This window comes from Coenobita brevimanus, chromosome 71 (genome assembly GCF_032717465.1).
Source record: "Coenobita brevimanus isolate Jiangsu-jjx chromosome 71, ASM3271746v2, whole genome shotgun sequence".
In the NCBI taxonomy this organism is placed as follows: Eukaryota; Metazoa; Arthropoda; class Malacostraca; order Decapoda; family Coenobitidae; genus Coenobita; species Coenobita brevimanus.
This window is the reverse complement of record NC_137024.1, coordinates 32366078-32391084: the sequence shown is the minus strand read 5'-3', so window position 1 is coordinate 32391084 and position 25007 is coordinate 32366078.

Sequence of the window (25007 nt, the reverse complement as noted above, 5' to 3'; positions counted from 1 at the left end):
TAAAGATATTCAGGGCCAGAGTGATTCCCCAATCGATGACAATGTGGAGGACAAAGTTTACATAGCATTAGAAGAAGAAACAGTCAGAAATAATGATCAGGTAATGTGGATGTGATAGGAAGCATTATGAGGAACATACTGAGGTGGTTTGGCCATGTGGAGAGGATGGAGGGTGAAAGACTGACGAAGAGAGTGTATGTGAGTGAGGTGGAGGGGGAAAGAGGGAGGGGGAGGCCGAGGATGAGATGGAGGGATGGGGTGGAGAGGTATATGAGAGAGGGGGGTGTGAGTTGCGAGCAGGGGAGTGAAATGGCGGGGAACAGGGCGACTTGGAGGCGATTTGTTTGTGGCCACCCCAAACGGGACTGAGGCGTCTGGCAATAGATAGATAGATAGTAATGTGGCAGAAAAAGGTCAGGTATGGTGATTATTTAGTGAGTGAAACAATGCTTATAATGCCTATATTACTGCTTGAAAACCAATATACTCTCATACTGCATATAAATTCATACCAAGTAAATAAATAAATACCGTTTATGAGTTGTGTGAAATAGTTACCCTCCCATAGAACTCGTTTACTTTGGTGCCAGCATGTTAGAAAACCCAGTCAGGTAAGGAGGAACTCCTACCTGGATCGAGTATTTTAAACCTCAGGTGAGCGATTTCTCTATGAATTTTCGATGTTTCTCACCAAAAGAGGAGGTTTTAGCCAAAAATAATTTTTTCGAAAATACCTCGGGATTGGGGGATGTCGGAGGTGCGGAAAACCTCGGGACGTGGCGGGTTAAAGCACTTAAATAAGGCTAAAGTATTAAATAAAGCCTTGTAACCAGTTAACCTGATTTATATGATTACCCATGATCATCGGGTTGCGAGACAATTTGCCGTCAGACAATTCCCCATCAAAACATGGACGATTCCCCATCAGGACAGTTCACAGCCTGGACGATTCCTCGTCATTCTATAAATATGTTAATTAATCAATACTTTTATAAATATTATTTATTAATCAGTACTTTAATAACTATATTTCAGAGGGATCCATCAAAGTCTATGTTCAATAGCGTAGGCTTTGAATTTTATTTAATAGTTGCACGTTTAGTCAGTAATTGTTTCTTCCTTGCTGTAGTCACCTTTGAATTATATTCTAGCATCACCCATAGCTATCATCATTAATGACGGTGAATTGTCTTGTCATCGTTATGACTGAACTGACTTGATGGCGAATTGTCCTGAAACCAGTCGGGATCGGAATGTTGCCTTGTGTTTACATATCTGTTAAGTTTTGCTGTGCAGTACTCTATTTGTAAGTTATAACATTAAATAAACCTTCTAACTACTTAAAGTGCATCATACTGATTACCAATGGCAGATAACAGCAAAACACCACATTTAGCGGGTCTAGGGAGCAAAATAAGGAGTAGTTAAAACTTAAGCGGTTTCGCGCTGAACGCGCCACGTTTGGAACGAAACCCATGCGTTTGGGGCGAGCTTGATGTATATATTGTACACAGTAGTGAGTAGGCACTGTGTTGCCAAGTTAGAGATTGGGATATTAAACAAACTGAAATCCATGAAGATCTATGCATACAGTGTAAGAAGCCTAGCAGAAGATTACAAACTTGATAACTAAATGACTGAACTGAAAAAATTAATTGAGATATTGTAGATTTGAATGAGACCCACAGAAAAGAAGTAATTCAGCTCGAAGACAGCGGCCACCTAGTTTATTACAGATAGGAAGGCAAACTGAAAAAGTTAGTGGTGTAGGATTTCTACTTTAACAGAAATCTTGCAGACAACATTGTTAAATTCAGAGGTGTATCTGAGAGAGCAGCATTGATTGTAATTAGACTATTTAAAAAATATACCCTTAACCCCCATCCGCCGGCTGATGTGTATGCACGACAGGATTCAGGGCATGGAGGGCCGCTGGTTGACTTGATATACCTCACTCACCTTCCCGCCACTGTTTGAGCGCGGGCCCATTTTCTGTGATACCTATGGGGTAGGTAGGACCCCCAGGTACCCTGCGGTTGCGCGGTTTAGTTTGTACTCGGCAGTGGTAGCGAGAGGAGCTATGTCATCTTCCTTGACATCGTCCAATTCTGTCCCACCGCATGAAGGGCCGATTGCCTCATCAACCCCTGCGAAAGTTCAGCCCTTATTGCCAGGTAAAGGGTTTAGTGATAGTGCCATAGGACGTGTCCTTGATGATACTGTCTCCTCTCATACACTCAGCACGAGTACGTCCTCTGAGGAGAAAAAAAGCTACCATGTGGAGAGTGAGCTGTTTCGCCCTCCAATCCCTACTCGCTCTTCGAAGCCAGAGAGGGCTTTCCGACTTCTCCAGGAGGAAGAGACAGTCTACAAGAGTGATGATTTTGGCGATGAGGAGGTGCAAGGTGACCCAGGACATTGGGAAAGTGACCGCGGATGTGGCGGTCATCTGCGGAAAATAACGCTGCAGAGCCGTTTCCCCCACACTTGCCGCCTGCTTGGGCTGCCCCACACCTCAGCCTACCACTTCAAGGGCAGAATCTCCACAACCAGGCCCTTCAGGAGTGGTATGAGTACTGAGCAGGTGTGTGGGGAAGTGTAAATAGTGTACAGCAGTGCAAAAGCTTGTGTATTTTCATAAATGAGTGAAATGTGTGATATTGTAAGTGAATTATAGAAAGTGCTAAGATATAAGTCTTTTATAAGTTCTACAAGTGCATATAAGTGATTTATAGTAAGTGCAATACAGGAGTTGATACTGTTTATTGGATATTGGTTAGAAAATTATTGGATATACCTTGAGTTTGCCTACCTGTTACCTGAAAGAAAACCACTTGTGAGCGGGCCACAGTGAACAATACCTGCTTCGCCATACCTAAATTATTTCACTCAGTACTCAGAGGAATTGTGCCAAATATGAATATCAGTGTATCTGTGATGTGAAGTACAAATAATGTCAGTTGTGTAAAACATTTATATGATTTTCACTATAACCCTGATTAGTACAAAGCAGTCTGATTTACCGTACAAAATAATTACCTCATACTCTACGATAATGCGTCAAAGAGCAACAGCATTTACTTGTCAAAGTGCAATTACCCGTAATCATGATGTAAAGTGCAGTTCTGTGTCTTAGTAAAGGAGAAATATTATTTACGGAAGAAGTGAGTACAGAAAAACAACGAGATATTTCCTTTCCCACACACCTACGGGGCTTAGTGGCATGGTGGTGTGGGCGGTAAATCCTTGGGTGAGCCACATGAACTGGGTGATGACTCATTTTCACAGCAGAGAGTAAGGAGGAGTAGAAAAAACAAGTGGAATCTTCCGCATTCCAAGGACGCTCAGGCAGTGTTATAATCACCACTCCAGTCAGTGCTGCCAACGCTAGCCAGCTGGGTTAAGGCCATGGCCAGTGGCCTGCACTCAGAGCCAAGCGCCAAAACGTGAAAAACCACTCATCTTCAACTCATCCTTACTCATCGACGGGACCACCTAGAGACCTCGGGATACTTTCATTGGAATGAGGAAGAGTTGGTGAGTCTTTTGAACTTTCATTGAATTATCTAGCTATTATAGTTTGGCAGATATAAGGGTTTGAAGTAAGGGTATTTTTTCCAAAATCTTGGAAATTGCCCGTAGGGAGGAGTGTGCTGCTGCCGGGAACCCCCCGGCGGCTAAGGGTTAAAGTAATACAAGTACCAAATATGCACCAACCTTTCAAAGCTCAGATGATGAAATAGAAACATTTTATGACGTCTCCCAGACTGTGGAAGAAAAAAAGACCACATATACTATACAAATGGGAGACTTCAATGCAAAAGTTGGAAAATCAAAAAATGGAAAGTGTGTAAGAGAAAATTTGGAGTGAAGGAATGAAAGAGGAGAATTGGTAAATTTTGTTGAAATGTATAGCATGAGAATAATGAGCACATTCTTTCACAAAAGAACAGGGAGAAAGTGAACCTGGAGGAGCCCAAATGGAGAAACAAAGAATGAAATCGACTTCATTATAACAGATAAGAATAACACAATCACAAATGTCACAGTTATCAACAAAGTAAATACAGGAAGTGACCACAGAATGGTGGGTTGCACAGCCAGATTCAGTTTCAAAACTGAAAGAAAGAAGATTATTAAAGATAAATAGATATGCCCAATAAAAGTAAATGAATAGAAAGCAGTCTTTCAGTTGGAAATAAGGAACAGATTTCAGGCTCTAAGTAATGCTGAATGTGACATTAATGAGCTGAATGACAGACAAACAAAAGTGCTGAGAGAATCAGTGGAGGTTGTGGGAAAACCTAATACGACCAAAGCCAAGAAGTAATCCCTCTAATATCCGAACGGCCAATATCTGAACATCCCCACTAACCGGACATAATCGTCCCGGGATCCAATATTCCCAAAATGGTCCGAAAACCGCAAAAAATTCGGGGGAGGGGAAAAAAAAACAAATTTTTCCCGCCCGTAATTTGAACTTGGCGTGCGCGGCGCGGGACAGCTTTGTTGTGGTGCGTCATTCCTCCGACGTCTGATAGAGCGCCGCTGCATCCTCCCCACTTTCCGCCTGTCTCGTCGCGAGTGCACGCACGTCGTCATGGCTGCCCACGTGCTCGCTTTTCTGATGGTTCCTTACCTGCTGCAGGCACTCCTGCTGCTCTCGGGCCTCTTATTAGTGTGTGTGATGATGGCCCCGCCACCTGAGAAGAGGAAGAGAGTGGTGTTGACTCTGGAGAAGAAACAGGAGATATTGGAGAAAGTAGATGCGGGGTGGTCTTCTTCCCGCATCCTCCGCGAGTTCAACCTGGCCCGATCTACTTTGTTCGATATCAGGAGATCCCGAGACAAACTTATGCAGTACACGGCTGACTTCTCGTCGAGAAGCAAATGCAACGTGGAGAGGAAGGTGATGTTTACTCCCAAGTTTGCTGAAATCGACCGCTCTACGTTGATTTGGTATCGACAGCAACGTGCTGCTGGTGTGATGGTACATGGTACGAAGCTGAAGGCTGCTGCTGAGAAGTTCGCCAGGCTTCACGACGCCCTAGACTTCAGGGCATCCGAGGGTTGGCTCTTCGCGTTCAAGTTATGGCATGTCCTTACCAACCGTAAAGCTCATGGCGAAGCTTTGGACGCTAACGAGGATGGAGTTGACGAGTTTCGGCACAAGGTGAAGGGCTTGATCGACAGGGAGGGCCTCACTCTCGGTCAGGTCTACAATGCTGATGAAACTGGTTTATTCTATCACTCTTTGCCAACAAACACTCTAGCTGAGGAGATGGAGAAGCGTGTACCTGGCCACAAGCTCTCCAAGCAACGGATATCTGCTTTGTGTTATGCCAATGCTGACGGCATGCACCGGCTTAAGCCCGTTATTGTTGGCTGTGCAAAGCAGCCTCGGTGTCTTCGTGGGGTGATGGATGTCCTTCCTGTCGTCTGGTACCATTCTTTGAAGGCATGGTTTACAGCCCAGATCTTCAAAGACTGGTTCCACTGCCACTTCATCAAGGAGGTCATCAATTACCAGACAAAGACACTTGGAATCCCGCGCGACCAGGTAAAGGCCCTCCTCCTCCTCGACAATGCACCCGCCCACCCGTGCAACAAGGACTTGGTGGCTGAGAATGGCCGGATTAGGTGCATGTTTTTGCCACCTAATACGACTGCTCTCATCCAACCAATGGACCAAGGAGTGATCGTGGCAACAAAGCGCCTATACTGCCAGAAGTTCCTGGACGAGGTGATGGTTGTTCTCGAGGACGAGGACGAGCGCAGGGAGGGACGGGACACGCGAGGCCAGCGGACTTTGGAAAACCTTCGCCGCTACAACATCAAGTCTGCAATCTACAACTGGGCCAGTGCATGGAAGGAAGTCCCTGTCAAGACTCTAGAAAATGGTTGGTCTCGTCTGCTTCTCGGAACGGATGTGGAGTACAATTTTCTAGGTTTTGACGTGGATGACTTCCATGCATGGCTACGTATGCATGGCACGATGTTGATGTGGACGATGTGCGTGAGTGGTTGGATGACGATGAGGGCGATCTTGGGTATCAGACATTGTCTGATATCGAGATCGCATCTTCAGTTGCAGGTGTCAGTACCCAGCTTGAAGATTCCGACGAGGACGGCGACGATGATGCAGACTCCTCTCAGCATGACACTACTCCAGCCATCCCCAAGCTGAGCGCACTCCGGGAACACCTAGAGTTCGTTCTGGACTACCTGGTACACCCGGACTGCGACAGGGAGATGGGACCCTTGGGACCTGTGGAGGAAATGCGTGCTTTCAGGCACCACATCATCAATCGTCAGAATCGTCGGTCCTTGCGTCAATCAACGATTGACAGTTTTTTCAGGCCCGTGACCCCCATTGTGCCCAGCCCTGGCTCCACTCCATTGCCTCCCCAAGACAGGCCCTTATGCTCTGAGCCACAGCCCAGCACATCAGCCACGGTGGAGTCACCGCTCGACGTGAGTTTGCATCTGCCTTCAGAGTCGACTGCAGTGGGTACGCCATCACCACGACCCAGCGATGCACCCCTAGGTCACCTGCCAGTGATACTCTCGGACTCTGACTGATTAAACAGCAAGAACTTCTCCACTAGACCACACGGGAATTTACAGTATTGTGCAGTGAAAAAAACAGTGTATTGTGTTAAGGATTTACAGTTGTGAGTGGGAATACAATTTTGAAACAACATTTAATGTAAATAGACTTGTTTGTTTTTGCTTTAGAAAATAGTTAGAAGAGTGGGAAAAGTTAAAGTGCAGAATGCAACACTTAGTAAGTTATAATGGAGCATAAGCTAGACAAGAGTGCGCACTGTGAAGAGAACGGACTTCTGAGTGCGATTGACTAAGTTCAGTGCAAGACTTCATGAACAGTGTACTGCAAGTGCTTCAGGAAATCCTTCTTGCTGTCAGAGTCCGAGAGGAGGCGGTTATTCATCGAGATGGCCATGGACTTGCTGTAAGTAGGCAGAATGTTTCATACTGTACTTTTTTCCATACTATACTTACCTCAAACACCTCATTTCACTCTTTAATGTCCTTTATTGGTGTGAATAGGGTGTTAGGAGCTATGCATGTGCAGTAGGAAGGTGTTTTTCTGAGTTAGGCTAGGTTAGGGTCCATAAGTACCAGTCCAGGAGCCAGGCACTTGTAAGTACCCAGAATGTTGAATATTGTATGAACCTACCTCAAAACCCTCATTTTATGCTTCTTTTGCATTTATTTCAGTCTTTTATGTGCCTTATTGGTGTGATTTGGGTCTTAAATAGGTGCTATGCATGTCCAGAGGGAGTTGTATAGGTGTTTCTCTGAGTTAGGGTCCATAAGTACAAGTCCATAAGCTGGGGCCCAATATCCGGACAGGACCACTATCCGGACCTGCCTATGGCTCTATTATGTCGGATATCGGAGGGATTACTTTAGAAAAGACACTTGAGCTTATGAAAAAAAGAAAGGAAATGAAAGTAAAAGCAAAGAAAGAAGAAACAGAATGAACGGAATTAAATAAGCTTATCAACAAAAGACAAAGAGAAGAAAAAGAAAGAGAAGCATGGATCAAATAAATGAAACCATCAAAAAGGGAAAATGTCTGAAACAGGTCCAAAGTAAAATGGCACTAGGAAAGCAACAAGTTACATCACTGAAAGACAAAAATGGTGAAGTCAGTAAATGCTGAGATAAGATGGTGAAGAGAGTTGAAGAATTTTACAAAGAACTGTATCCAACTAAGACAGTAGTACCAATAGCTAACTTTTCAGTTGACACAAGTGAAATACCTGAGGTAACACCAGAGAAAAAAAATATTTCTCTTAAAAATGTGAAAAGAGGGAAGGCTCCGGGAGAAGGTGGAATAGTAGCAGATTTACTGTTGGATGCAGGAGTCGAAGTACAAAACAGGCTTGCTCACTTATTTACTCAATGTATATAAAAGAAGAAAATTCCCAGAACATGGTGTAATGCAATAGTTATTTTACTTAACAACAAAGGTGACTCAAAAGATCTTTGTAACTATTAGCCCATTAGCTTATTTATAATTTTTGCAAACTCTTCACTAGAATCCTTATGAACAGAATAACAACAAATCTGGAGGAAAACCAACCTTATGAAAAGGCAGGATTCCGAAGTGGGTATTCAACTACTGACTATCTACACACAATGAATCAGTTAATTGAGAAAACTACAGAATACCGGTACCGTATAATAAACCACTGTGCGTAGGTTTTGTTGATTATGAAAAGGCTTTCAACTCAGTGGAGCACATAGTAATTATAAATTTATTGCGAGAAAAAGGAGTGAATGAGAACATTGTAAAACTGCTCGAAAACATGTACAGTAATCACTCCAATATCCGACGTAATAGAGCCATAGGTAGGTCCGGATATTGGTTCTGTCCGGATATTGGGCCCCAGCTTATGGACTTGTACTTATGGACCCTAACTCAGAGAAACACTTATACAACTCCCTCTGGATATGCATAGCACCTATTTAAGACCCAAATCACACCAATAAGGCACATAAATGACTGAAATAAATGCAAAAGAAACATAAAATGAGGGTTTAGAAGTAAGTTCATACAATAATAAACATTCTGGTGACTGGCTCCTGGACTGGTACTTATGGACCCTAACCTAGCCTAAGTCAGAAAAACACCTTCCTACTGCACATGCATAGCTCCTAACACCCTATTCACACCAATAAAGGACATTAAAGAGTGAAATGAGGTAAGTATAGCATGGAAAAAAGTACAGTATGAAACATTCTTATATTCGGATAGTGGGGATGTTCGGATATTGGGCGTCCGGATATTAGAGTGATTACTGTATAAAGAGGGAACGGCGACGATTAAATTACATAAGAGCTCGGAAAAAATTAAGATTGAGAGTGCTTGTGTCAGGGAAATACTGCCTAGAAAGTATTTTCAGAAAGCTAGACTGGGAAAACAAAGGAGTGAACAAAGATGGAGAAAAGCTAAGACATTTAAGATTTGCAGATGACACTGTCCTAATCTCAGAAACAGCAGAGACATTGCAAGAAATGTTAAATGACCTGAACAGAGGAAATCTCAAAGTAGGGCTAAAGATGAACTGGAGTAAAACTAATTTTTAATCCACAAACGCCAATGAGCTCCATCAGAATAAGTGAAGAAATTCTTGAAGACGTCGAGGAGTACAATTACTTGGGGCAAATACTAAATTTAACGAAAGATCATGAAAGCGAAATAAAAAGACGCATTACAACTGGATGGAAAGCTTTCGGTAAACATAAAGACTTTATGAAAAGTAGCCTACCAGTTTTTATGAAATGAAAAGTATATAATGAATGTATAATTCCAGCTATGAAGTATGGTTGTGAGACCTGGAAACTGACAAAATCAATAGAAAATAAATTACTCCATTTTCAGAGAGCAGTGAAAGGGTCAGTGTTGGGAATATCTTCAAGAGACAGGGAAAAATCAACTTGGGTGAGAGAAAAGACCAGAGTCAAAGATATTATAGAAGTTGTAAAAGAACACAAATGGAGGTGGGCAGGCCATGTAGCAAGAATAAGGGATAACTGTTGGAACAAGAGCCTGACTGACTGGACACCAAGAGATTGTAAGTGTAGCAGAAATAGGCCAGACAGGAGGTGGAGAGATGAGAGAAAGAAATTTGCAGGGAAAACGTGGCAAAGATTGGCTTAGTTAAGGAATTCATGGAGAAGGTTGAGGGAGGCCTTTATTCAGCAGTGGACTTGTAATGGTTGATGATGATGATATGCTGTATGTATATATATGTATATATATATATATATATATATATATATATATATATATATATATATATATACTGTATATATGGAGCCTCTGTGGTACATGGTAAAGTGTGCATTTCGCATGCTGGTGAGCGCGGGTTCGCCTCCCGCCAGAGTTGTAAAACTTTGGGAAGCGTTCACCAAGCCACTTGCTACTTTAGCAGACACAAGGGGTGCTGTGGTTGAACCAGTGTCGCATACTAGTATGCTTGCACCCAGTTGGCTAAAGGCGTGCTGATTACACTTGTTTCACAGACTACACACAAATCCAAAGCCACTACAACACTACAATCACACTCACAAGCACTTCTCACCCTACATACAGTCTCTATCAGACACCCTAAGCCACTGGGTACAGATACATTGGCTGTATTGTCCCTGCTTTGGTAGGGATAGGCCGGTCCTGCAGTGGACCTCAACGGCTGATGATGATGATGATATATATAGATAGATAGATAGATACACAGTAAGACCTCACTATAACGGACTAATTGGGACCCAAGCCTTTCCAACAAAAACGAAATTCCGATAAAAGCGACATCTGGAATTCCCCCTGCGAATCCAGATGGCCATGGACTTGCTGTAAGTAGGCAGAATGTTTCATACTGTACTCTACTGTAGTTTCCATACTATACTTACTTCAAACACCTCATTTCACTCTTTTATGTCCCTTATTGGTGTGAATATGCTGTGTCTTAGGTGCTATGCATGTGCAGTAGGGAGGTGTTTTTCTGAGTTAGGCTAGGTTAGGGTCCATAACTACCAGTCCAGGAGCCAGGGACTTGTAAGTACCTAGAATGTTGAATATTGTATGAACCTACCTCAAAACCCTCATTTTATGCTTCTTTTGCATTTATTTCAGTCTTTTATGTCCCTCATTGGTGTGATTTTGGTCTTAAATAGGTGCTATGCATGTCCAGAGGGAGTTGTATAGGTGTTTTTCTGAGTTAGGGTCCATAAGTACAAGTCCAGAACCTGAGGCCCAATATCCGGACAGGACCATTATCCGGACCTGCCTATGGCTCTGTTACATCAGATATTGGAGGGATTACTGTATATTGTTTCGTATGACTCGAATTCGAGTCATCAGAATCTCAACGGTTGGATTTATGATGACGCGAAATTTCGTCGTCAGAATCTCAAAAGGTTAATGGGCAGTCCCTGGTTATCCGATGGGTTTTGTTTTTTTTAACCAATTTTGATGATATTGTAGACAAATTTTGTGTTTAGGTTGATTTATAAACTGTTTTTAGACTTAGATTAATGTGTTTCAGTCTTAGGTGGGGTGAATGCTGTCATTTTGGGGTACAGTTTACTGAGTTTAATTTTCTAGATTTATTTTTGATGATTTTCAGATTTTATTTTTGGGTTTAGGTGCATTATAAACTGTTTTAGGTTTAGTTTAGCATGTTTTAAGCTATTTGGAGGCTTAGGTGAGCTAGAAACTTGTTTTTGAACTCATTTGGGTGGGTTTTGGACTTGGTTTGGGAAGGGAGGGGGGAGGGGAATCTCAAGGCTCCCAAGGCGGTGGCTCAATCAGTAGAGAGGTGGCCTGCAGTCCTACCGGACCCAGGTTCAAATCCCGACTGGGGCAGGGAACAGTTTGAGGATTTGAATTTAATAAAAATCAGACTTTACCGATCTACCAGAAGACCCGCCGACATGTCGTAAAAATACCCCCGCTAATACCAATACACCAGTCCTGTATGAGACAGCCCTAGCATGTATTCAATATGGACGGTGGGTGTTAGCGTCGAAGTGGTGACATGTAGAGGTGTATGTATGTAGGTAGGAGGACTACTGGGCCTTGAGTGCAGGCTGTGAAGCCTATGCCCAAAGTCGGACACACACACACACACACACACACACACACACACACACACACACACACACACACACACACACACACACACACACACACACACACCACACACACACACACACAACTATGCTTTCTGTATTATAACGTCCCCGTTTAACGATACCCCGGCTCAAGGATGGGTTTTCCCAAATGCATCTCATCATTATAACATGGGCAGAATGTATTATAAAATGTCTGGTCACCCACAACAAAAGTTTTTTTTTTTCCTTCTTGTGGTTAAGAAGCTCTTTATGCTTTGATTCAGTTGAAGAATATTCAGATTTCACCATACCTGTGGGTTCCAAAAGGTGTCCCAGCTTTACCGATTAGTGCAGTGCTGTGGAAGTATGCAACATATCAATCCAGCCTCAAGTGTGTAGTGTGTGCACATGTTGATATGATTGTGGTGACAGAAACAACCACATACAACATGAAAACGGGGCAGTACACAGTTCTGTACAGACTGAAACCAGAGTAAATAACTATCTTTGCACGTGTTCTCAAAGACAGTGATGGCATTATAAACATGACAGTATATGGCATTACAAAGCAGTAGGATAAGATTTTTAAGTTCTTTGCTGAGTGAAATTGTGGTAAATATCCCTTAACCATGGAACACCACTTGTGAGACATCATTAACTAATGAATTTTACTCACTTTTAACATGAACATGATTGTTGCAGGCAGCAAAGACAGCAATCTCCTAATGTATTTAGATGACTTGTATCACTGTTAAACCAATGTGCAGTCTATATTTAAGTAAAAATAAACCTCTAGCATCTTTTCCACACACACACACACACACACACACACACACATATATACCAGAAAGAGAGAAGGACCTAGGTGTGATTATCAATAACAGACTATCTCCGACTGACCACATCAGCGAGAAAGTACGGAACATGGATACACTGCTTGCAAATATGAGAATAGCGTTCACATACATAAATGAAGACATGCTAAGAAAGATAATACCATCATTCATCAGATCAACCCTGGAGTATGCATCAGTAGTCTGGAGTCCTTATCTCAAAAAACACATAGACAAGATTGAAAAAGTTCAACGGGCCGCTGCAAGTTGGGTACCAAGCTTAAGGGATCTAAGCTACGAAGAAAAACAAAAAACTTAATCTACCAACACTACAGGAAAGAAGGAAAAGTGGTGACATGATTAAGCTATATAAATGCATATCAGGGAAGGAGAAAATAGACATAAATGATTACTTAACCTATGGGGATGCATCAGCAAGAGGACACTGCAAAAAAATGCATAAAAAGTGGTGATAAAGACGTAAGGAAATTTAGTTTCCCAAATAGAGCAACTGATCAGTGGAATGCACTACCGAATGAAATAGTGTGTGCCAAAACAATTCACAAATTTATGGATATGTACGATAAATGTGGTTTAAAACATGGGACAGTACGAGCTTGACTCATTCCTGTAAAGATACAATTAGGTAAGAACACACACACACACACACACACACACACACACACACACACACACACACACACACACACACACACACACACACACTTTGAGACAATATTTCTGCAAGATTACAATAATGTAGACTTGTATAAGCATACATTATCAAAAAATACATCATAAAAGTTATAAACTAAGCATTCTGTGAGTGGGCAGTGCACAGTGTGCACATCGGTCAGGCTGCAAACAAACGTCACAACTGATCAGCTGCCATGCAACGCAAGATGATGGTAAAAGATGAGTATATTCATGTTATTTTGTTGTACATCAATGAATGCAAAATTTTCCCTTACAATTTATTCATCAGTGTTAAATATGAATACAACTTCAAAGTGTTTTCAAACAAGTGAACATACAGAAGACGAGGAAAGAAATATGTTAGAAAAATACTTCATGGTTACTACAGAGTATTGTACTGATACTTATCAGTACCTTGAGGTAACAGAGATAAAAGATAAATGATAGTGTTAAGAAAACACTGAAAAAGAGAATGCCTGTGGCAAGCCAGTTAGCCCAAAATACAATGCTCGTTAAAAGCAAATCTATCTATCTATTGCCAGATGCCACAATCCCATATGGGGTGGCCATTTGACTTTGAAGTTATTTGTTTTACAGGTAGGGGCACTAACCCTCCACCAACCCACTTGCTGACATGTAGGGAGCATGTATGGTTTGGTTATATGCTTACCACCCAGCGTTGTAAATGGTTTCTTGGCTTACAGGAAACCATTTGGCTTGTCACTCAATGTAAAGCCACCTGTAATGTAAAGAAAAGCAATAAGAAGTGACAGGATAGATGGGAGAAATAGGAAGAGAGGAGGGCAGGCACAGAAAAAGAATGATAAAGGCTAAGGAAGAAGTAGGCACCACTACATCAAGTGAGTGGATGATGGTCGCCACCACCTACCACTAAAGCAAATCTAAATTATGAGAATTACAGCAAGGATAACAAGATTAGTTCTTTTTCCAGAGTTCAAATTTTGCAAAATTTCGAAGTGTGTGGACACAAGCACTTCAAATTTTAGGGGGTTGCACTGTACTGTGGCAGGAGAGGTGGGCCAAGGAATAGAGATGGCAAGTTGTACCTCTGCCCTTCTGTTTGTAAAAACAGTAAATTTTCAGGGTTTACAGTTGGAACAGTTAAAAGACAAGGAAGTGGAAACAGGTGACATGTGGAGGTGTATGGTATGTAGGAGGACTGCTGGGCCATGGAAGCAGGCTCTGAGGCCTATGCCCAGAGTCGGACACAAATATATATATATATATATATATATATTTATATATATACAGTATATATGTATATATGTATATCATCATCATCATCGTCAGCCGTTTGAGTATCCACTGCGGGACGGGCCTATCCCGACTGAAGTTGGGACAATACAGCCAATGTATCTCTACCAAGTGGCTTAGGCTGTCTAGTAGAGATTGTATGTAGGGTGAGAAGTGCTTGTAAGTGTAATTGTAGTGTTGAAGTGGCTTTGAATGTGTGTGTAGTCTGTAAACCAAGTGTAATCAGCCCGCGCAAGCCGACTGGGTGCAAGCATACTTAAGTATGCGACACTGGTTCAACCACAGCACCCCTTGTGTCTGCCAATGCAGTACATGGCCGGGTGAACACTCCCTAAGTTTATTACCCTGGGGGGGCGCGAACCCTGGTTCACCCGTGTACGAAACACACACTCTACCACAGAGGCTCCATATATACTGTATATATAAATATATATATATATACTGTGGAGCCTCTGTGGTAGAGTGTGCGTTTCGCACGCTGGTGAGCGTGGGTTTGCCTCCCGCCAGAGTTGTAAAAACTTTGGGAAAGGTTCACCAAGCCACTTGCTATTTTGGCGGACACAAGGGGTGCTGTGGTTGAACCAGTGTCACATACTAGTATGCTTGCACCCAATCGGCATAAGGCAGGCCGATTACACTTGGTTCACAAACTACACACACATCCAAAGCCACTACAACACTACAATTACACTTACAAGCACTTCTTACCCTACATACAGTCTCTACCAGAGAGCCTAAGCCACTTGGTACAGATACATTGGCTGTATCATCCCTGCTTCGGTAGGGATAGGCCGGTCCTGCAGTGGACCTCAATAGCTGAGGATGATGATGAGGATATATATATATATATATATATATATGTTATGTAGGAAAGAGAAAAGCTGGGAAATAACTGGAAAGAACAATTAATGAATGAATGATTTTGTACAAACAGATTGAGAGAACAATTACCGTAAATATGGGCAAAGGATCAAGATAAGAAAAGGAAGTACAGTATGGAAAAAACCAGGGAGGGGACAGAGGAATGAGGAGTTACAACAGAAGACCACTGAAAATAGCCCTACGAAACAACTTCCTCCACATCACAACAGCAACGCCAAAATGCAGTCTGCCTCTTCCCCCCTGCTTTTTTTTTTTTTTTTTTTCTACCACTAAAATTACTATTCTGTATATCTTTTGTGACTGTAGTAAAGTTATAAGTCAAGTTTTTGTACATGGATGAAAATGTTTTTACTCATAATTCTCAACTGCAAAATCAACATCTTATCAATTCTTTCTTGTGCCTCACCCATGTATAAAAAGGTCAACTGTGACTTGAAAGAATAGTATCATTAAGTGAGGAGGGAGGGGACACAAGACATAAAAGTATTGTAAATGCATGCTCATCAGAGAGGTGTAATACAAAACTTATATTTGTTACAGCAACATTTAAATCTAATGCTATACATAACTCTGCCACAGGGTTCAGGTTGGACAAAAATCTTTGAATTTTAAAGCAAACTTATAAATAGGAACTGTACAAAAAAACTGCACAAAACATTCTATACACTTATATGCTGTAATTTTAGTAAGGACATATTATGTCAAAGAATACATTATATGGACCAAGAAATTGCAGAGTACCACAATCATGGTGTGTGGTGAATGCAGCTACTTTTCATTATTACTCTATACATCCATATGTACAAATCCAGTTTTGAAGACTGTAAGAGAAGTAATTACAACTAGGGACAAAACATTACGCAAATAACATCCATTTCTCTCCGCTAAAGCTATCCCAATGAGAGCTGTCACTACAAAAGGAATACAGTAAAACCTCAATATAATGGACTTCAATATACCAGAATTTGCTTTTATCAGACTCGAGAAGCCTACCGGACTAAATTCTTATAGGTCGAGAAAAGTCCGATAAAGCCAGAAGTGGTCCGGACTGCCTGACCTCAGTCCAGCTTGGGCAGGGGGATGGTGAAGGATGAGGATACAGTATTTGGGTAGGTTGTCACGACCTTGATGATGGGTGTTGGATGGGCATTGGGTGGCTGTCATGTCCTTGATGATGGGCGTTGGATGGGCAATGGCTGGTTGTTGTGACCTTGATGATGGGCGTTGGATGGGCATTGGGTGGTTTTGCTGTGACCTTGATGATGGGTGTTGGACGGGCACTGGGTGGTTGTCATGACCTTGATGATGGGCATTGCAGTGGGTCTGGATATTAAGGATGCAAATTGTTCGATATGAGTTGGATAACAAGTAATGAAGTAAGAGTGCTAATGAAAAAAAGAAGTTGGTGCAATCCAGACTAATGTCTGATATATCAGAAAAAGTCCGGGTTAGCAGGGGGAAGTCAAGATGTCGCTTTTATTGGAATTTTGCTTTTTTCGGAATGGCTTGGCCCTCAATTAGTCCATCACAGTGAAGTTTTACTGTACTTTCTATGCATAACAATTATTCTACACATAACAATTATTTTGAATTAATTGTGTACACAAACTGCGAGTCTCCAAGCGGGAAATAAAAAACTGGCTGTTACTTAATCGGGGGAAAAAAAAAAAACAGTACTTGGATTTTGCAGATGCCTAGTACTGTAATTATTACACAGGAAATCTAGCATTTATGACAGCAGCCATGATCACATGGTGAGCACATCCACTGGTTATGGCCAAGCCACAAAAGAAGACAGTGTGTAGAATGGTTTACTGAAACTACAGCCAGTTCTTATATGTCAGGTTTTCTTACATTTTTGCTATTGCATACAATTAGAAATAATAACTAAGAACCCCAACTGGCATTTAAAATGATGACTTGTCAGAAGTTATTTGAAAAATGTGATACACCTAAAGATCTCTACTTTATAAAGACCACTACCTAAGTCTATCATTTGGGTCTGAAGAAAAAATACAGCTGTGGCTGTATAACAAAGACACCATTGAAAAACCTGATACATGCGTAAGATTGCCAGTTTGATGAAAACTAGTACATTTTTATGGAAGAATGTTGCAGATTGTGTGCTCATTATCTGATAAAACTGTTGAATGAGTTTAGTATGTTTGGCTGCAGTACATGAGAACATAAACTGTAGCCTATTATTTACAATGGCCACAGTTGATAGTGGACCTGAGTAACAAACTTTCACTCAAGCACTTAACATGCTGTTCCTTGTTATGTGGCATCACTTTAACTGACAAACATACCCTCTATATGAACATGATTAACACTAAATGATAGATTATCTATTTATTAGTTAATAGCTCTGGACTACAATAATTTAGCCTTGGGCATTATATACCCCCAAAGGGGGTAATAATGGACTGGCTGTTCCTGCTGACAGAGAAAGGGGTGGGGACCTCTATGGTGGTGGTGGTGGTGGTGGGGAGAGGGGGGCACATATTTTTGAAGTTTCTCGTATTCCAATTCTGTTCATACAGATTGACAGGGAATGTGATGAAGTATATATTGCTACATTTATAGGTCAATATATGTTATAGTTTAGTGCTACGGTTATGGAAAGTTATGGTGCCATGCCACCAACCATGGCATTATGTTGAATAAAACTGACACTTTCATTTTACTGGAAACCAACTTTAGGGTTATGAGATGAAAGATGTTATGTAATTGTATGATAAGGTAAATCAGATGCTTCCATTTGACTTTCAAGTTAAAAGCTGACCACAATTCATACCAAAACAAAGCATGGAAAATATAATTTATGGTTAAACTTCCGTGATATAAGTAGCAGATGAACACTAGGCATTTCAGAATGTAACTCACAGTTCTTTGGTTAATTTTATTTTAGAATGAAACCATTCATTTTGTGCAAACCATGCAGAAAAAAAAAAAATGACAAGATGCTTGCAAGTGCAAATAAGACCCCAACTTGCAGCAGTACATACCATGTATGTATAGTGAGCTTGCAGTTAATTCCCATTAGGTTAATCTTTATATTTTTAAAATCAAGTTTGGTAACTTGTAATGGTAACAGCATTTATCCATCTGATGCAAAGACCTCTAGTCTACTTAAACAGATGAGAGGAGTTTGCTGTAATAAAAGAGACACTGCTTTGATTATAAAAGTTATAGGTGCAGTGAATGCAAGGACACACACTTCCATACTGTACTAAATTTGGGAGCTTTCTTTTCCACAAAGTACTAGGTTTGGGTGCATTAGTCTGTTAGGTTAAGATAGGGTAGAGTAAGCTGTACATCTAACCCCATCCACTCATATGCTGATGACTCCACCTTTCACCTTTCCATTCACTTCTCGCAGCATCCATCTCAGCAGTTACTTCAACAAACAAAAGATGAGGCTATGGCGCAGTGTCAGACTTAGCTCTGATCTCTGATTGAGGTAAAAGTAATCTTGTTTTTAATGCATCAAAAACTCAGTTCTTACATCTTTCTACCTGCCAAAATCTGTCAAAGGAGTATCCACTAATTTTTTCATCCATCCATCCATTATCCAATCCTACGTTGTCCCATGAGGAGCATAGGAACCCGGGGCTAGGCAAGTTGGTCCTGACATTTAAGATATGAGTGACTAGCCTCACTCATCCCTGAGTGGCATTACATGAGCAATACACTCCAAGCATCCCTTGGATATAAACCTTCACCAACTTAGTCTGACTGGAGTGCCATAATTACCCACTAAACCACCAGGTGCCAAACCCAGCATAGTAAATGGTTTCCTTGTGTACAGGAAACCATTTGGCTTGTCAGTCAGTGTAGAGTTACATTCTTCAATTTGATTCTGCATCATCTCTGAACATACAGTACGTGTGGTTTCCTTCTCTTGGGATTTATCTTGGAAAGATCACATTACCTCTTGTAAAACCTGCTTCCTAGAGCTTAGGTGTTAAGCCAACTCTGCCTTTTTTTACCTTGGTGCAGTTGTTGACTTTATATAGGGGTTTTATATGCCCCTGTGCAGCGTACAACTCTCACGTGTGGAGAGACTCCTCCTATACAGTTCACCTCAACAAGGTGAAGTCAGTACGTGTGGAGAAGCTCCTCCTATACAGTTCATCTCAACAAGGTGAAGTCAAACACTTTTTGTCTCAGTAACTTTAATCCTCTTGCTGGCTCCCTTCAACCCCCTTCTCTATGCTGCAGTTTTGCATTTTTACCTCTATTCTATTGCTACTTCACTGGCCACTGCTTCTCTGAACTGTGCGCTACCACCCCTCATCCAATATGGCGAATGCATAGCACCCATCTTTCAGCAAACTCTCATTCCTTTTCTGCCCACCTCTCTAATGCAAGAGTTAACTGTTACTCCCAGTCCTTAAGTATGTAATGGGTCAACTCTGGAACTGCCTTCCTCTGTCTGTATTTCCTACTGCCTATGACCTCCAGTTTATTTAACACTATTTTAGGATGATGATGCGCCGACACTTCATTTGCTGGCCAACTGATTCCAGCCAATGATGTGGTGGCACATCATTTTTTCGTGATTTTTCATGACTCAAATATGTGACACGACAATTTGGTGAACACGCCAGACATGCACAAGTATTTCGTTGGAAACACCCTGGCCCGGGAACGGGAAAGAAAAGTTACGCAAGGCTGACTCGGTGTAGTTTTAAATGCAGTGTGTCTGGGCATCTCAAAATGAATGGATCTGAATTTGGCTCGTAGTATTTTGTTTTCATATTTCTCAGAGGGAACAATGTTGCGGGCTTCTGGCCTTTGGTTCTTTCTTTCTTGCTTGCTTTAAAAAAAAGGGAGGGGGGTTGGGGCAAGTAAGGTTTGGTCTGGGTTAGGTTACAGCATCCAGCAAGTTGAGTGCCATTGTCTTTGGAAGATAAGTTACTTGGCTTACAGTAGAGCAACATGTGGCAAAGGTAGAAGTGTTCTGGTGATTCAGTAAAAAGGATCATCATACTTGGCTATTTCAAATGGTAGTGCTAATGGATTACAGTAAATTCTTGTTGTGTGTGTATATATTGTGTTCCTACTTACAACTGCAACTAGTATTGTACAATAGGGGAAACTGGCAAATCAAATTTAAAGGTAGTAAACTAGCAACTGAACTTCAATAGGCAATTTTTCTGCAATTACTGTGGACTTCACAGCAAAAATGAACCCCAAAAGCCAACATATAATGAGGAATTACTGTAAAGTTCTAAGTGGACCCTAATTCCATTAGTGCAGATGATAAATTTTAATCACACCAGCCTTAAACTAGTACTAAATTTATCCTCACTTATCCTTTATATTATATATATATATATATATATATATATATATATATATCATCATCATCATCATCAGCCGTTTGAGTATCCACTGCAGGACTGGCCTATCCTGACTGAAGTCGGGACGATACAGCCAATGTATCTCTGCCAAGTGGCTTAGGCTGTCTAGTAGAGATTGTATGTAGGGTGAGAAGTGCTTGTTAGTGTAATTATAGTGTTGGAGTGGCTTTGGATGGGTGTGTTGTCTGTGAACCAAGTGTAATCAGTACGCGCAAGCTGACTGGGTGCAAGCATACTTTACAGTAAGCGACACTTGTTCAACCACAGCACCCCTGGTGTCCGCCAATGCAGTACTTGGCCAGGTGAACACTCCCAAAGTTTATTACCCTGGCGGGGCGCGAACCCTGGTCCACCCGTGTACGAAACGCACACTCTACCACTGTACCACAGAGGCTCCATATATACAGTGCTCGTCAGAAGTATAGAGCACCCTGCGTCCCTCCTGAGAAACAAACCTTTCAACATTGAAAAAACATATAAATAATGCATTTTATTTACCTTTAGTGCTTCGTAGGGTAGCCTTTACGTTTCTTCACGGACCTGAGACGTCTTGGAAGTGAAAGGGCGAGGCTCCTGAGGTGCTGGAGGGGTATTTTGTCCCAGGAGTCACGAATGGCGGCTTCCAACTTAGGCAGAGAGCTCACGTCTTTCCCTTGGAGACTCTTCTTTACGAGGTACCAGAGGTTTTCAATGGGGTTGAGGTCTGGGCTATTTCCTGGCCAGTCTGTCATGAATGATACCTCGCAGTCACGAAGCCAATTGGTGACCGATTTGGCCTTGTAAGCAGGTGCACCGTCCTGCTGAAACACTCGTGCACCTGTTAGCTCGAAGGAGTCTGGTAAATGATCACACAGAAGCTCCAGGTAAACATCCTGATTCACTCTGATGTTCTTGGGAAGTACAACAAGCTTCCCCAAACCCTTCCCTGAGAAACAACCCCATACCATGAGTGAATCAGGATGTTTAACTGTGCTTTCTACATACCGTGGGTCAAGTGGGTCACTACCTTTGCGTCGATACACACGTGCTCCTCTGTTACAGGTAACACTAAACGTTGCCTCATCAGACCACAACACTGACAACCATTGCTCCTCACCCCAGATTAGATATTTATTAGCAAAGGCAAGCCTACGAATTCTCTGGCTCTTGGTGAGAAGAGGCTTTTTCACAGGCCTGTGACTTGTGTAACCAAGCTCATGCACCCTACGAGACACTGTTCTCACTGACACCTCACCAAACACTTCCGGGTTGCTCTCCTTAATTTTCCTTGCACTCACACGAGGATTAAACTCCACTGCACGTTTTAAAACATTAACAGACCTTGGGGAAGTTTTCCTAGGCCTACCAGACCGCGGTTTCTTTGTGGGAACTGCACCACTGTTTTCCTCCCGAAACCGCGCACACCAACGACGCACTGTCGATCGTGCCACACCAACCAATTCACTAATTTCCTTTGTCTGGTGGCCTGCCTCCTTTAGAGCAATGATCTGGGATATGATTTCACTCGATAGTTCACGGGTAGGTGCCATAACAAAGTTGTGAAGGCCAGAACACTGCGGGACACTCGGTAAAAAATGGCTCAATTTGAGAGGGACACTCGGCGGAGTTCCTCTCTCTCAGGCAGCCCGTGGGCGACTGAGGCGGGAACCAACCAGCGCGTCGGAAGGCCCCAGGCTACCGTGACGTCATGCTCGGAGCTCAAACTTGTGGCTCAATTCTTACCCCCCAGAATGGGTGATTCTTTTTGGGCCATAAGTATTGCGCGCCTGGCGGACAACGCTGAATACTTCTGACGAGTACTGTATATATATATATATATATATATATATATATACAGTGCTCGACAGAAGTATTGGGCTCCTATGTCAAGGTGTGCAATACTTGTGGCGAAAAAAGAATCACGCTTTTTTGGGTGAAAAAATTTAGCCAGAAATTTTGGGCACTAACATGACGTCACGGCAGCCTGAGGCCTTACTGCGCACTGGTTGGCTGGCGCCTCAGTTGCCTGCGGGTTGCGAGAGAGGGGGAACCCAGCCACTCCTCCCTCCCTTGTTGTGCCATTTTTTACCTAGTGAACCACAGCGTTTTGGCTTTTGCTACTTTAATATGGCCCCTACCCGTGAATTGTCTTGTGAAATAATATGACAGATCATTGCTCTAAAGTAGGTAGGCGACCCCACGAAGGAAATTAGTGATTTGGTCGGTGTGGAGGTGGTGTGCCCGTTACAGAGTGGAAAACAGTGGTGACATTCCTACAAAGAAACCACATTCTGGTAGGCCCAGGAGAATTTCCCTGAGGTCTGTTAATGTGCTCAAACGTGCAGTGGGGTCTAATCCTCGTGTGACTGCGAGGAGAATTAAGGAGAGCAACCCGGAAGTGTTTGCCGAGGTTTCAGTGCGCACTGTTTCTCAAAGAGTCCATGAACTTGGTTACACAAACCACAGGCCTGTGAGAAAGGCTCTTCATACATGTAACCAGTAACTTCGTAGGCTTCCCTTTGCTAACAGGTACCTACCTTACCTGGGGTGAGGAGCAATGGTTGTCAGTGTTGTGGTCTGATGATGCAACGTTTACCGTTACCTGTAATCAAGGAGCGCGAGTGTACCGGCGCAGAGGTAGTGACCCGCTTGACCCCCGTTATTTGGAAAGCACAGTTAAACACCCTGATTCACTAATGGTATGGGGTTGTTTCTCTGGTAAGTTGAGGAAGCTTGTTGTGCTTCCCAGAAATTGCAGAGTGAATCAGGATGTTTACCTGAAGCTGCTTTGAGATCAATTACCTGAATCCCTCGAGCTCACAGGTGCACAATAGTTTCAGCAGGACAGTGCACCTGCTCATAAAGCCAAATCTGTCACCAACTGGCTTCGTGACTGCAAGGGCTCCTTCATGAAAGACTGGCCAGGCAATAGCCCAGACCTCAACCCGATAGAAAACCTCTGTTACCTCATAAAGAAGAATCTCCAAGGGAAGGATGTGAGCTCTCTGCCTAAGCTAGAAGCAGCCATTTGTGAGTCCTGGGCAAGTATATCACCCCAGCACCTGAGGAACCTGGCCCTTTCACTTCCACGACGTCTCAGGTCCGTGAAGAGGCGCAAAGGAAACCTTATCAAGCATTAAAGGTAATTATAATGCATTATTTACATGTTTTTTCCATAGTTGAAAGGTTTGTTTTGTTGGGGAGGCGCCGGGCGCCACATACTTTTGTTGAGCACTGTATATATATATATATATATATATATATATGTATATATATATATATAAATATATATATATATATATATATATATATATGTATATATATATATATATATACACACTAGTGCACCAACTTTCGCTACAGCAGGATTCGCGGAATCCACTTTCGCGGCATGCACCAAATATTCCCTAACTTCCACTTTCGCTTGAAAAAAATCGATTTTCGCGCAGAAATTTTGGGTTTGGGACAATATTTTGAACTTTGAATTTCCTGCACCGCCCGCCCGCAACCCACCGCCATCTTGAATGACGTCATGTCAACACTCTGTCCACCCATTCCCGCCATTGTGTACGAGCGTGCTAGCTCCATTATGTTGGATTCTCACGGTTCAATGGCCTCTACTATACCTGGTAGTGTGGGGAAAGGGCCTGGTGGTGTGGGGGGAGAGCCTGGTGGTGTGGGGGGAGGGCCGGGAGGCAGTGGTGGTGATAAAAAGTGGCCAGGACATTCAAAGTCGGGAGGAAAGGCTAAGGCTAAAAGAGAGTATCGTGTTGGAGTGAAGAAACGGCAGTATAATAATGAAATGAAAAGGAAGATAGTTGTTTGTATCTCACAAAGCAATGTACAATAGTGATTTGATGTACTGTATTGCAAATGAAAATGAAAATCTGATGTTACTTTAGGATAACCGGGAACCAGTTAGCCTTTTTGCCATAAAGACAATCCCCCAACTTTCGCTAATTCCACTTTCGCGCATTATTTTTGGACCCAATTAGGCGCGAAAATTGGTGCCCCACTGTATATATATATATATATATATATATATATATATATATATATATATATATATATATATATATATATATATATATATATATATATATATATATATATATATATATATATATATATATATATATATATATATATATATATATATATATTTATAGTATATATATATATATATATATATATATATATATATATATATATATATACAGTATATATATATATATATATATATATATATATATATATATATATATATATATATATATATATATATATATATATATATATATATATATATATATATATATACTGTGTA